The sequence below is a fragment of the Stegodyphus dumicola genome, chromosome 11, assembly GCF_044657685.1.
Source record: "Stegodyphus dumicola isolate Sdum_Otavi_A_Nest chromosome 11, ASM4465768v1".
NCBI lineage: Eukaryota > Metazoa > Arthropoda > Arachnida > Araneae > Eresidae > Stegodyphus > Stegodyphus dumicola.
Window position 1 is genome coordinate 128,426,474 of NC_140778.1, and position 10,841 is coordinate 128,437,314.

Below are 10,841 nucleotides of genomic sequence, written 5' to 3' on the forward strand. Positions count from 1 at the left end.
CCGAAATACATTGGTTGCGTTTAATCATTTAACTTTAACAAATATTACATTGGACTATCAGGCAAAGAAGGTATATCTTTAACGAGCATTTTTCTTTGTAAAATTGGCTTTTGTTTATGTTAGTAGGGGAAAAAATCCGTGAACTATACATGCAATCATCAAAAGAATTTTGAGAATAGTTTTAAATGTTCATGAAAAATTAATTGCACGTCAATTTCTTTTCATAGGTAGAAATTTCGTCTAAAACCATCGTTATATCCAAAGGTTGAAGTCTATTTTATTTTCAACGAATATTCTATTTGCACATAATATAGTTTCTAATTTATTTTAGAAAGAGTAATCTTTTACGTTTTCAAAAGAATAAGGACATACTGGGTGTTGACACAATGTAGTAAATCTGTTTTTCATATTTCTTCCAGTATTGAAAACGATTACCCTGGAATATTTTCAAAGCAAAATTAAGAAAACCGTTTACGCCAAATTTTGCATAAAGTATCTTCTCGTGTATTTTTTTAATTTAAAATGTGGAATTTTCTCTTTGAAAATATCAAAAATCATGAACGGAGCAAAATTAATTCATGAGAAATAACTTTGAAATGCAACAATTCCATCGTTATATGAAATAGTGGAGAAAAGTGCAATACAGTTTATTTATTCACAAATAATCCCCCTCATATGCGTAATTTATGTACTGTCGATTGAGAAATATAGGTTAGTAAATTAAACCAGTTATTTCAATACTTTTCCTTTATCAATATTTTTACGGGCTCTTCAGTAGAGCGGTAAAGGTGGCTGAACATTTGTAGGGTTTGAATCTCGGCTAAATAGTTGGATTCACGGTTTTTGTGTAACGTAAGTGCAAGCCAGCTTCTCTTAGAAAGTCCTCCGCGAAGGCATAACTCCCCTTATACAGGTAATTGTTGTGTGCTTTGATGTAATTCAGTAAGCGAAAAAAATTAATCCAATCAAACCCGAAGAACGGGTTGATTACATGTGGTGTTTTCCACCAGGAACGTAAATGCCAGCAATTTTCTCTTAAAAAGGTTTACACGAAAGCATCCATCCCCTTAAGCAGATAGCGTTCGTGTGCTTTTCCGTAATCCAATCCTAATTTTCATACATTTAATAATAAGTTGACATACACCTTATTACAGACAAAATAACAACCTTTTTTAAAGATATTTTTTTATTAACTTGTCTGAATTCCCTTTATCTCTTGAGGAGTATAAGAATTTCAGCAAATAAAACTGGCCTAAATTTTATGCAATGTAAATGATGTTTTGATTCAATTTAGAAGTAACGTGAGCTTTACTGATATTTAAATACTTTTTGGCAGATCTCATCCTAAAAGAGGGTCTAAGATAAATTGATTTTATTTAATTTACAATCAATGAAAATCATTGAAAGCAATCACTGAATGAATGAAAATCACAAAAACTATTATGCATACAAATGTCCCCCTTCGTTTGCAATGGGAAATATAAGGCCTGTTTAGAAAGATCGCCAAGCTGGGTGATAAAAGTCTTATCTCAACAACCGTAACTTCGGATGACCGGAAACATGTGCGAGTAGAAGCAAGAAGATGTGTTGGCTGCTTGTTTCTTCCATGGAGCCTACCTCCATGGTTTCTTCGTTAACCTTCTGAAACCGGCTGATACAGCAGTTGTACCAGGAGAATGACTTTCTCAGACGCCGGCATTGGTACAACTGTCGTACCATCCATGCCCTCCCATTTTAGAGAATCGCCTATCTGTAGATCTCTGGGTGGTCCATTGTCGCTGCTCAGAGTAGCCGCTGGCTACGCATTATTTCCCTCTTCTTATCAGTTTGGCTACGTTTTGGCAAAAACCGCAGGTTTCGTCTCGCGCCATCTCCTGATAAATCAGACAAAATTGCCTACATAATAGAAGCACTTTGAAAGAGTTAACAGTTCTTAAGGGTTTTATGCATTCCACAAAAAAATGTCAAAATAAAATCTTATTATTCATAAGTATGAAAAGTAAACGATAAAAGCGGTTTTACCTATTTTCTAGAAGGGCATTAAATCTAAAATATTAATCTATTCTTATTTGTTATGATTAAAAAACATTAAATATGGTAAGCTTAAAAAGCGTGCAAAATCGCTGACTTTTTAATCATAGCAAAAGTCAGTACTAAAAAAATTAGCATTAAAGTTATGAGACAGATTGAGAAAGAGATGGCTTCTATTTGATTTTCAAGTATATTGGCGCGAGACGAAACCTGCGGTTTTTTCCAAAACGTAGCCAAACTGATAAGAAGAGGGAAATAATGCATAGCCAGCGGCTACTCTGAGCAGCGACAATGGACCACCCAGAGATCTACAGATAGGCGATTCTCTAAAATGGGAGGGCATGGATGGTACGACAGTTGTACCAATGCCGGCGTCTGAGAAAGTCATTCTCCTGGTACAACTGCTGTATCAGCCGGTTTCAGAAGGTTAACGAAGAAACCATGGAGGTAGGCTCCATGGAAGAAACAAGCAGCCAACACATCTTGCTTCTACTCGCACATGTTTCCGGTCATCCGAAGTTACGGTTGTTGAGATAAGACTTTTATCACCCAGCTTGGCGATCTTTCTAAACATGCCTTATATTTCCCATTGCAAACGAAGGGGGACATTTTTTCCGTTCCTTATTTTCCGGGAACATTCTTTCCGTTTCCCTTTTTTCCGAGTGACATTTTTTCCTACAACCATCGTATTTACATGACAGCCAGACACACTATCCAGAAAATTTATACTATGGTTCACAAATAAATAAAATCACAAATCCCTACTTCTATCATGCACTGCCATTAAAAATAATCTTCCAGACCCTCTTTCCACACTTCCAAATACCCACTACCCCTCAACAGGATAGCCACAATCATATTTCCTTTTGCCGAACTGCAATTCAACAACTACCAATTTATCTTTCCCTCCCATCTTCTCAGACACAGAGGCGAACCAACGAGCTCCAGCGAAAGATTTTTCAACGTCAACAGGGTTGCCATAGAACACGCAATATTGCCAAAAACCAGCGCAGAACACATATCGCCACATTTGGTGAAATTAGAGCGTATATTAGAGTTGTACTGATTTTATTTATGTGGTTTGACCAGGTGAAGGTTCTATTGAAAATAATGCCAAGGTATTTAGCCTTATTTACAATGGGGATTTCTTGGCCGAAAAGGGAAACAGAGTTGGTGATTCTGTCTTTATGTTTGTATTTTCGTATCAGTAAGATTTCAGATTTTTCAGGGTTAATGTTAATTCTCCATTTGGTGCACCATGTTTCAACTGCAGACATTTTTTTTCTTGAAGTTTGACGATGGCCTGGTTTGGACGGCGGGATCTTTGCATTAGTGCCGTGTCGTCCGCATAACAGGCAAGGAGGAAATTGTGGTCTGTATTGAAGTTTGGGAAATCATGTGCGTAAATTAGGTAAAGAATCGGACCAAGGATGCTGCCTTGTGCTATGCCTCCTCTGATGGGGTAGGAGTCAGAGGTGTAATCACCTTGCTTGACCGAGAAGGTTCTGTGGTCAAGGAAAGATTTTAAGATGAGAATTAGCTCTCGAAGAATCTGCTGCTGTATGAGTTTGTAAATAAGTCCCTCATGCCAAACGCGGTCAAAAGCTTTGGCCACGTCTAACATGAGGAAGGCGACACTGAGTTTGCTTTTGATAGCAGAGCCAATGAATTCTGTAATTCTGATCAACTGGTGAACTGTAGAGAGTCCTCTCCGGAAACCATACTGTTCATTTGGTAGAAATCCCAGATGCGGTTGGAGCCTTGTTAGGATTAATTTTTCCGAGATCTTTCCAAGTGAAGAGAGCAGACTAATTGGTCTGTAGCTTGTGAGTTTGTCGAAACATTTTAAAACATCCTAAATGTTATGTTCTACCTTTTATATGTATACCACCTCGTGGTGGGATTCCAAAAATTAAATTTAGGCTCATTGTAATGTTCCTCTCCACGGTAATCTTTAGTAAAAGGCGAAAGATTAGCTCGAATAATGAAGAGAAACCAGAGCATGCAAAGCTTCAGGTCAGGTCAGGTTGGAACTTTAGGCTATGAGTGCCGTACTACCTAAAGTACATGACTCATTCTTTGAATTAATCCATTTAAGGCATTAGGAATGGGAAATTTTTTGATTCTTGAAAAAGATGTATGAAATGTTTAGTTCTAAAAGTCTTGAGTTGCATTGAGTTCAAGATGTTATTACTGAAGTAAGCACTGGGCACATGATTCCTAACCAGGATGGTGATTGGTTGGAGCGAGAAAAGCTTGTATTGTCATAATTTGCAATATTTTTAGATATATATACAAATATTTACATAACAGACGCTTGGAATTAAATGCTAACGTTCTTTGTAAGTGTATAAAATTAATATGATGATGATGCTGATAAAATAGAATATATGAAAAATAAAAACTTGATTATATGGGCGTGGCTGCTGTTAGCCAATAAAATGCAGTAAATATGTTAGAATCTTGATTAAATATCGTTTACTTCAATAAAAGTTCAAAGTTCATAAGTTTGAAGTAAAATCTTGATTAAATAGGAGAACATAATAAATGATGATTATTTACAGTTGAGTATATACAGAATTCACCACCGAACATTGTGATGAATTGTCCGGGGCCGTTTATACGTTTGATCGATGAGATAATCGTAATTGCCAATGTTTTGTATAATATTAGAGGGATGGTTTTGCATCTTATTGTAAAATTTGTAAACAGTTTTGAGGATTTCTTCATCTATTGTATTTATGTTTAAATCTCTATGTAAGACTTCGTTTCTGACAAACCAAGGGGCACCCAACATGGTCCTAATTATTTTATTTTGAATGGCATGAGCATGAGCGGCTTATTTACAAGCTTACTGAACTAAAATTCAGCAGAGAGTTGATACAGATCATAAACTCCTTCCTTTCAGATAGGACCTTCTTCGTATACATGAGTAAAGACTCTTCTAATAATAAGAAAGTGATTGCCGGAGTCTCACAGGGATCTGTCTTAGGGCCCGTTTTGTATCTATTTTATGTGGGTGACTTACCTACAGATAACACGGATCAAAATTGTTTTATGGGTTGCTATGCGGACGACACGGTGCTTGCTGTCACGTCTGCATCACCAAATTTTGCAATTTCTAAACTTCTGAGTTTTATGCGGCAGCTTGAGCTTTGGTGCTCGAAGTGGAGGATCGTTATAAATGCTGACAAGTCAAACCTCATAATCATCAAGAAAAAGCGAATGAACACTCCTTTGGCTAAGGAATTGAAGTTATTCGGGACTGTCGGGCCCATTGTAAATAAGGCCACGTACCTCGGCAGCAAGTATAGTTCCAATTTTCAGTGGAAAGAGAATATAAACTATGTCAGAGGCAAAATGGTGGGGGTAATTCAATGCCTCACTCCACTAGTTTTCCCAGACTCAAAATTGGACTTGAGACGCAAGAGACATATTTATATTTTGATCATCTGCCCCATACTCGCCTATGCGTCACCAGCCTGGGCTTCGGTCCATAAAAGCGAATTAAATAAATTACAGGTAACGCAAAATAAGTTACTCAGAATGATGACTAGAGCCCATTACTTTGTTTCAAACCAGACGCTCCGCAACGACCTGAAACTTGAGACGGTGGTAAAGTATCTATATAAAGTGAATACAAAATTCTTCAAAAATGCGCAGGACTGTAGTCACATGGGAGACCTTAATGTATAATAATTAATGTATTATATTGACCTTAATGTATTATATTATGACCTTAATGTATTATATTGTTCTTGAGGAGGACGCCATTTATAGACCGCTAGCGGCGCACCTCACTCGGGACTTGAATTTTCCCACTTAATTAATCTCACCGTCTTGTATATACTATATTAGTATATTGCTTTATGCATCTCATATTGTGAACTTGTATTTCAGTTTGTAACTTGTATTTATTTTATTATGTACACCGCGTCGTTATTGTATATAGCATCGTATTTTTATATGTTACTTCCCCATGTATTCCTTAAATTATGTTTTTGTATTACTTGTTTGATATTTATTGCAACAACACAAACATGCACCACAGTATTCCTCACAGCTCCTGGATCTGGCCTTTCCTCTATTCTGGCTCAAGTGACGCATGGTCACCCCCTTTTTACCACTTTAATGACTTTACCGACTTGTCAGGAAACTTTATCGTCATGTGCCGCTGGGCTTTGCTTCATGAGCCGGGCACGTTGCGCCTTGCGCGATATACCGGCAATACTAGCGCGAATAAGGATAAGAATATGTAGAAGATTAAATTAGCAGCGTAAAATTAATTTTCCTTCTCTATTTTAAAAATAGCAATTTCTCTGCACTGCATCATTTCGAAATTAATCCATGTCATATGACTCTTACATAACTTGATGTTGTAAATGGAACTAAATCTCAAACAGCCAAGAGTAATTTTACATCAGTATTAATTACCAAATAAAAATGCATCGAGAACCAAAATGAACTCAGTCTGAATTAAGTTTTCATCCTTAACATAACGCATTTGCTTTCTGCGCTTTGGCTTAGTTGGACTGCAATCTGTCTGCTCCTTCTTTCTTACTACAAATTTATCAAAATTGTAAACTTTTGGAATAGGCATAAATAATGCGCCAACTTGTTTGTGGCTGCAACATATTTGCTGAAAGAAAAGCTGAATTAAATCTACCTCGACTGCAAAATTTCTTATTCATTGTGGATTGGAGTTTCAACATCTCTAAGCCATCAACATTTTTGCTGTTGATTACAGATTCAACCACCTGTATTCGACTACAGAATCTATTACATATATATATATATATATATATATATATATATATATATATTGTTTCATAAGAATAAATTGAGTTTAATTAAAATTAAATTTAAATACATATTTAATTAAATATTCTTTGCGCCATTGCTGCAAGGAATTAAATTTAAATTTAAACAAATTTGAATTCTTAACAAATACGTATAAAATAAAAAAACTAAAAAAACAAATTTAAATTCTAAAAAAAAGCCAAAATAATTAAAAATATTTAAAAATATGCAAACATGTAAAAGATTTAATTCTCGAACTAATCTACAATATCATTTAAATTCAGAAGCATAAGCAAATCAAGTGCAAAATCTATCCATGAAAATACATCTAATAATTTAATAAATTAAAATTAAATTAAACATTTTTTTTTAAAAATGCATATGTGAATGATCGTAGAGTAGGCAGGAGACAGACTTATCAAAGGGAAGTTGCCTCCAAACCTAACTCTCCAATCATTCAATTCGTGTTTCGTCATTCATGCAGGCAAGGGTAAAAGTCAAAACCAAAAGTAATTCCAATAAAGTGGTACCTTTAGAAATTCACATTTAAGTATTAACATTTAAGAATTAAAGTTCAAAAAGGAAAATACTAATTAAGTCTTTTGAGAAACAAGCAAGTAAAGTTAAGAATTAAACCTTTTCTTAAAAAATTAAATTTTTTTTAATTAATTTTTTATAAAATAATAAAAAAATCTAGAAACCGATGTATTTTAGAAATCCTTGTCTACAGAAACTTTCCCTACACGAATATGCATATCAATAAAAAGAAACTATAAAAGAACTATACATAATCCATATAAACCAATAAGAAATAAAAAACAAAAAAGAAACAAAAAGAACTAATTCACAATTTTTAAAATAAATATATATTTAAAAATATAATTTCATATTTAGAAAATACTTAGATACTGCATAAAAAATTAAAAAAAAAAGTACTTAAAGCAAGTAAATAGTAAGTTTTAATTCTAACTTACCTACTATATGAGTGTTGGGGTCTGCAAAAGTGTTGTGAAAGAGAAGTAAGTGTGTTCTTCAAATTATATAGATGGCGCTTATGTAGGTAAAGTTGAGTGTCAAGCTGCTATCTTTGTTATAGTAAAAATTTTTGTAAACATTAATATTAATTAAATTAAATTAAATTAAAAATCCTAAAGGTAGTAATATCAATTATTTAGGGAGTTAAGTAACTGAGCCAATCAAGAGATGTATGTTTGCTTGAAGGAAATTAAAGTGAAGTGGTATGTGAAAAAAATGTAAACTGTTTGTAATTTGAAATGTGTGTTCTGTTGAAAAATTGTGAAAATTGTTAAAAAAATTAAGTGAAAGATATTTTGTGTGAAAATTGCAAAAAATTAAAGTAATTAAGAAAAACTGAAATGTTTTAATATTAAAGTTTTAAAGTAAAATTTCCCAAAATTTTTTTGAAATGAAGTCCTTAAAAAACCTCTAAAAATTCCCAGAAATTTCTCAAAAATTCCTTTAGGAAGTTAAATAAAACTTAAATTTGATGAAAGAAAATATTAAAATTTTAATGAACTTGATTTAATTGGTATATCAAAACTTAACTAAATACTGTCTAAAGTATGGAAAATTAGAAGAAGAAGATTGAAATCTTCACTCAGTTCGGGCTATAATTGAGACTTTTGAAAAGAGTTGGCCCTTTATTAGTAAAAGGGAAGAATCCAGTATTGATTAAAGATACATATTTACAAAATATTTACAATAAAAATTTACAATAATTTCTCTACTCTTATATATCCTTCATTACCCTCCAGTTAAGGTTTAAGGTAATGTTATCATATCCAAAAGAGCCAAAAAATTATAAAGTAAAGGCCTGCCTTTTTAATATATAAATTAATAAATTTTGGTGGTACTTGGTTATCAACTTGTACATTAATTAGTTTTATGATTTCTTCCTTTAAATCGTCATTTTCAGTACATATATTTTTTTATTCTGATAATTTGGCTATGAAACGTGTTTTGTATTACTTTTCTAGAGATATTAGAGTTCCAATTAATTAGTTTAATAGTAGGAAAATGGAAATTCCTTCTTTTATCAAATAATTTAATTTTGCTGTGTTTAATAATTTGCAGGTCTAGGAATTCAATAGTATCTTGATTCGTATTCGTTTTATTAAGTGTTAAACTATTTGGGTAAATTTGAATTTCTCAAAAGTAGAATTATTATTGAAAGTTATAATATCATCTATGTATCTAAAAGTATGGGCAAATAGCTTTAATTCATTTTTATTTAAACTGAGTTGGAATTTATATTCAAATGTAAAAAGAAATAGGTTACAAATTTATGTAGAACTGTTTGCTCCCATAGGAATTCCTCTAACTTGCTGAAAGATCTTATTATTGTATTTAATGTAGTTATTAAATAATGCACAATTCAGATAAGTATTCCATCTTTCAATACTAAGGATGTCAAGTATGTCAGGAAAAAGTTGTGGGAGTTGCATTAAACTAGTAAAAATTTCTTTTAATGGTAGAGAAGTATAAAGGTTTTCAAAGTCATAGCAGTTAATGTTCTTGATTATTAAACTTTTAAAACTGCTGAGAACTGGAGCATTATTATAAATAATCCAACTATAATTGTGTTGTTTGTTAACGAGATGTTGGATTAAATTACAGATTTTTTTAAGTATAATTGCAAATATGTAATCTATATTCTTTTTATAATTATTTGTACCATTAGCAATAAATCTAAATTTGAGTGGTGATTTATGAAATTTTGGGAGAGCACTATAACTTTTACTATAACAAAGATAGCAGCTTGACACTCAACTTTACCTACATAAGCGCCATCTATATAATTTGAAGAACACACTTACTTCTCTTTCACAACACTTTTGCAGACCCCAACACTCATATAGTAGGTAAGTTAGAATTAAAACTTACTATTTACTTGCTTTAAGTACTTTTTTTTTTTAATTTTTTATGCAGTATCTAAGTATTTTCTAAATATGAAATTATATTTTTAAATATATATTTATTTTAAAAATTGTGAATTAGTTCTTTTTGTTTCTTTTTTGTTTTTTATTTCTTATTGGTTTATATGGATTATGTATAGTTCTTTTATAGTTTCTTTTTATTGATATGCATATTCGTGTAGGGAAGTTTCTGTAGACAAGGATTTCTAAAATACATTGGTTTCTAGATTTTTTTATTATTTTATAAAAAATTAATTTAAAAAAAAATTTAATTTTTTAAGAAAAAGTTTAATTCTTAACTTTACTTGCTTGTTTCTCAAAAGACTTAATTAGTATTTTCCTTTTTGAACTTTAATTCATAAATGTTAATACTTAAATGTTAATTTCTAAGGGTACCATTTTATTGGAATTACTTTTGGTTTTGACTTTTACCCTTGCCTGCATGAATGACGAAACACGAATTGAATGATTGGAGAGTTAGGTTTGGAGGCTACTTCCCCTTGATAAGTCTGTCTCCTGCCTACTCTACGATCATTCACATATGCATTTTTTTAAAAAAAAAATGTTTAATTTAATTTTAATTTATTAAATTAGTAGATTTATTTTCATGGATAGATTTTGCACTTGATTTGCTTATGCTTCTGAATTTAAATGATATTGTAGATTAGTTCGAGAATTAAATCTTTTACATGTTTGCATATTTTTAAATAAATTATTTTGGCTTTTTTTTTAGAATTTAAATTTGCTTTTTTACTTTTTTACTTTTATACGTATTTGTTAAGAATTTAAATTTGTTTAAATATATATATATATATATCACATTTGATATTTGCGAATCATGACTTTGATTGCATATATATAATTATTGATTTGATTATCTCACTGTATATATTTGTATTTCAGTCCTTTAATTACGAAATTAAACAATCACATTTAATCACACCAGCTGGTTTAACAATTTGATACCTAATGAGAAATTTATTGGCATGGGATGGTACTTTCTAGCATCTGCTTAAATTTTAAGTAACCTACAATACACTAAACCAAATTTAAAAACAAAACTAGATGAAACCC

At 31.9% G+C, this 10,841-nt stretch overlaps 1 non-coding gene across 1 annotated transcript; it reads right to left on the bottom strand.

Moving 5' to 3' along the window:
* Window positions 1-3,915: 3,915 nt before the first annotated feature.
* Window positions 3,916-4,035, bottom strand: LOC118205941 (U5 spliceosomal RNA). Its single transcript, XR_004761090.1, has one exon. It is a non-coding gene; the product is annotated as a U5 spliceosomal RNA (small nuclear RNA).
* Window positions 4,036-10,841: the final 6,806 nt, after the last annotated feature.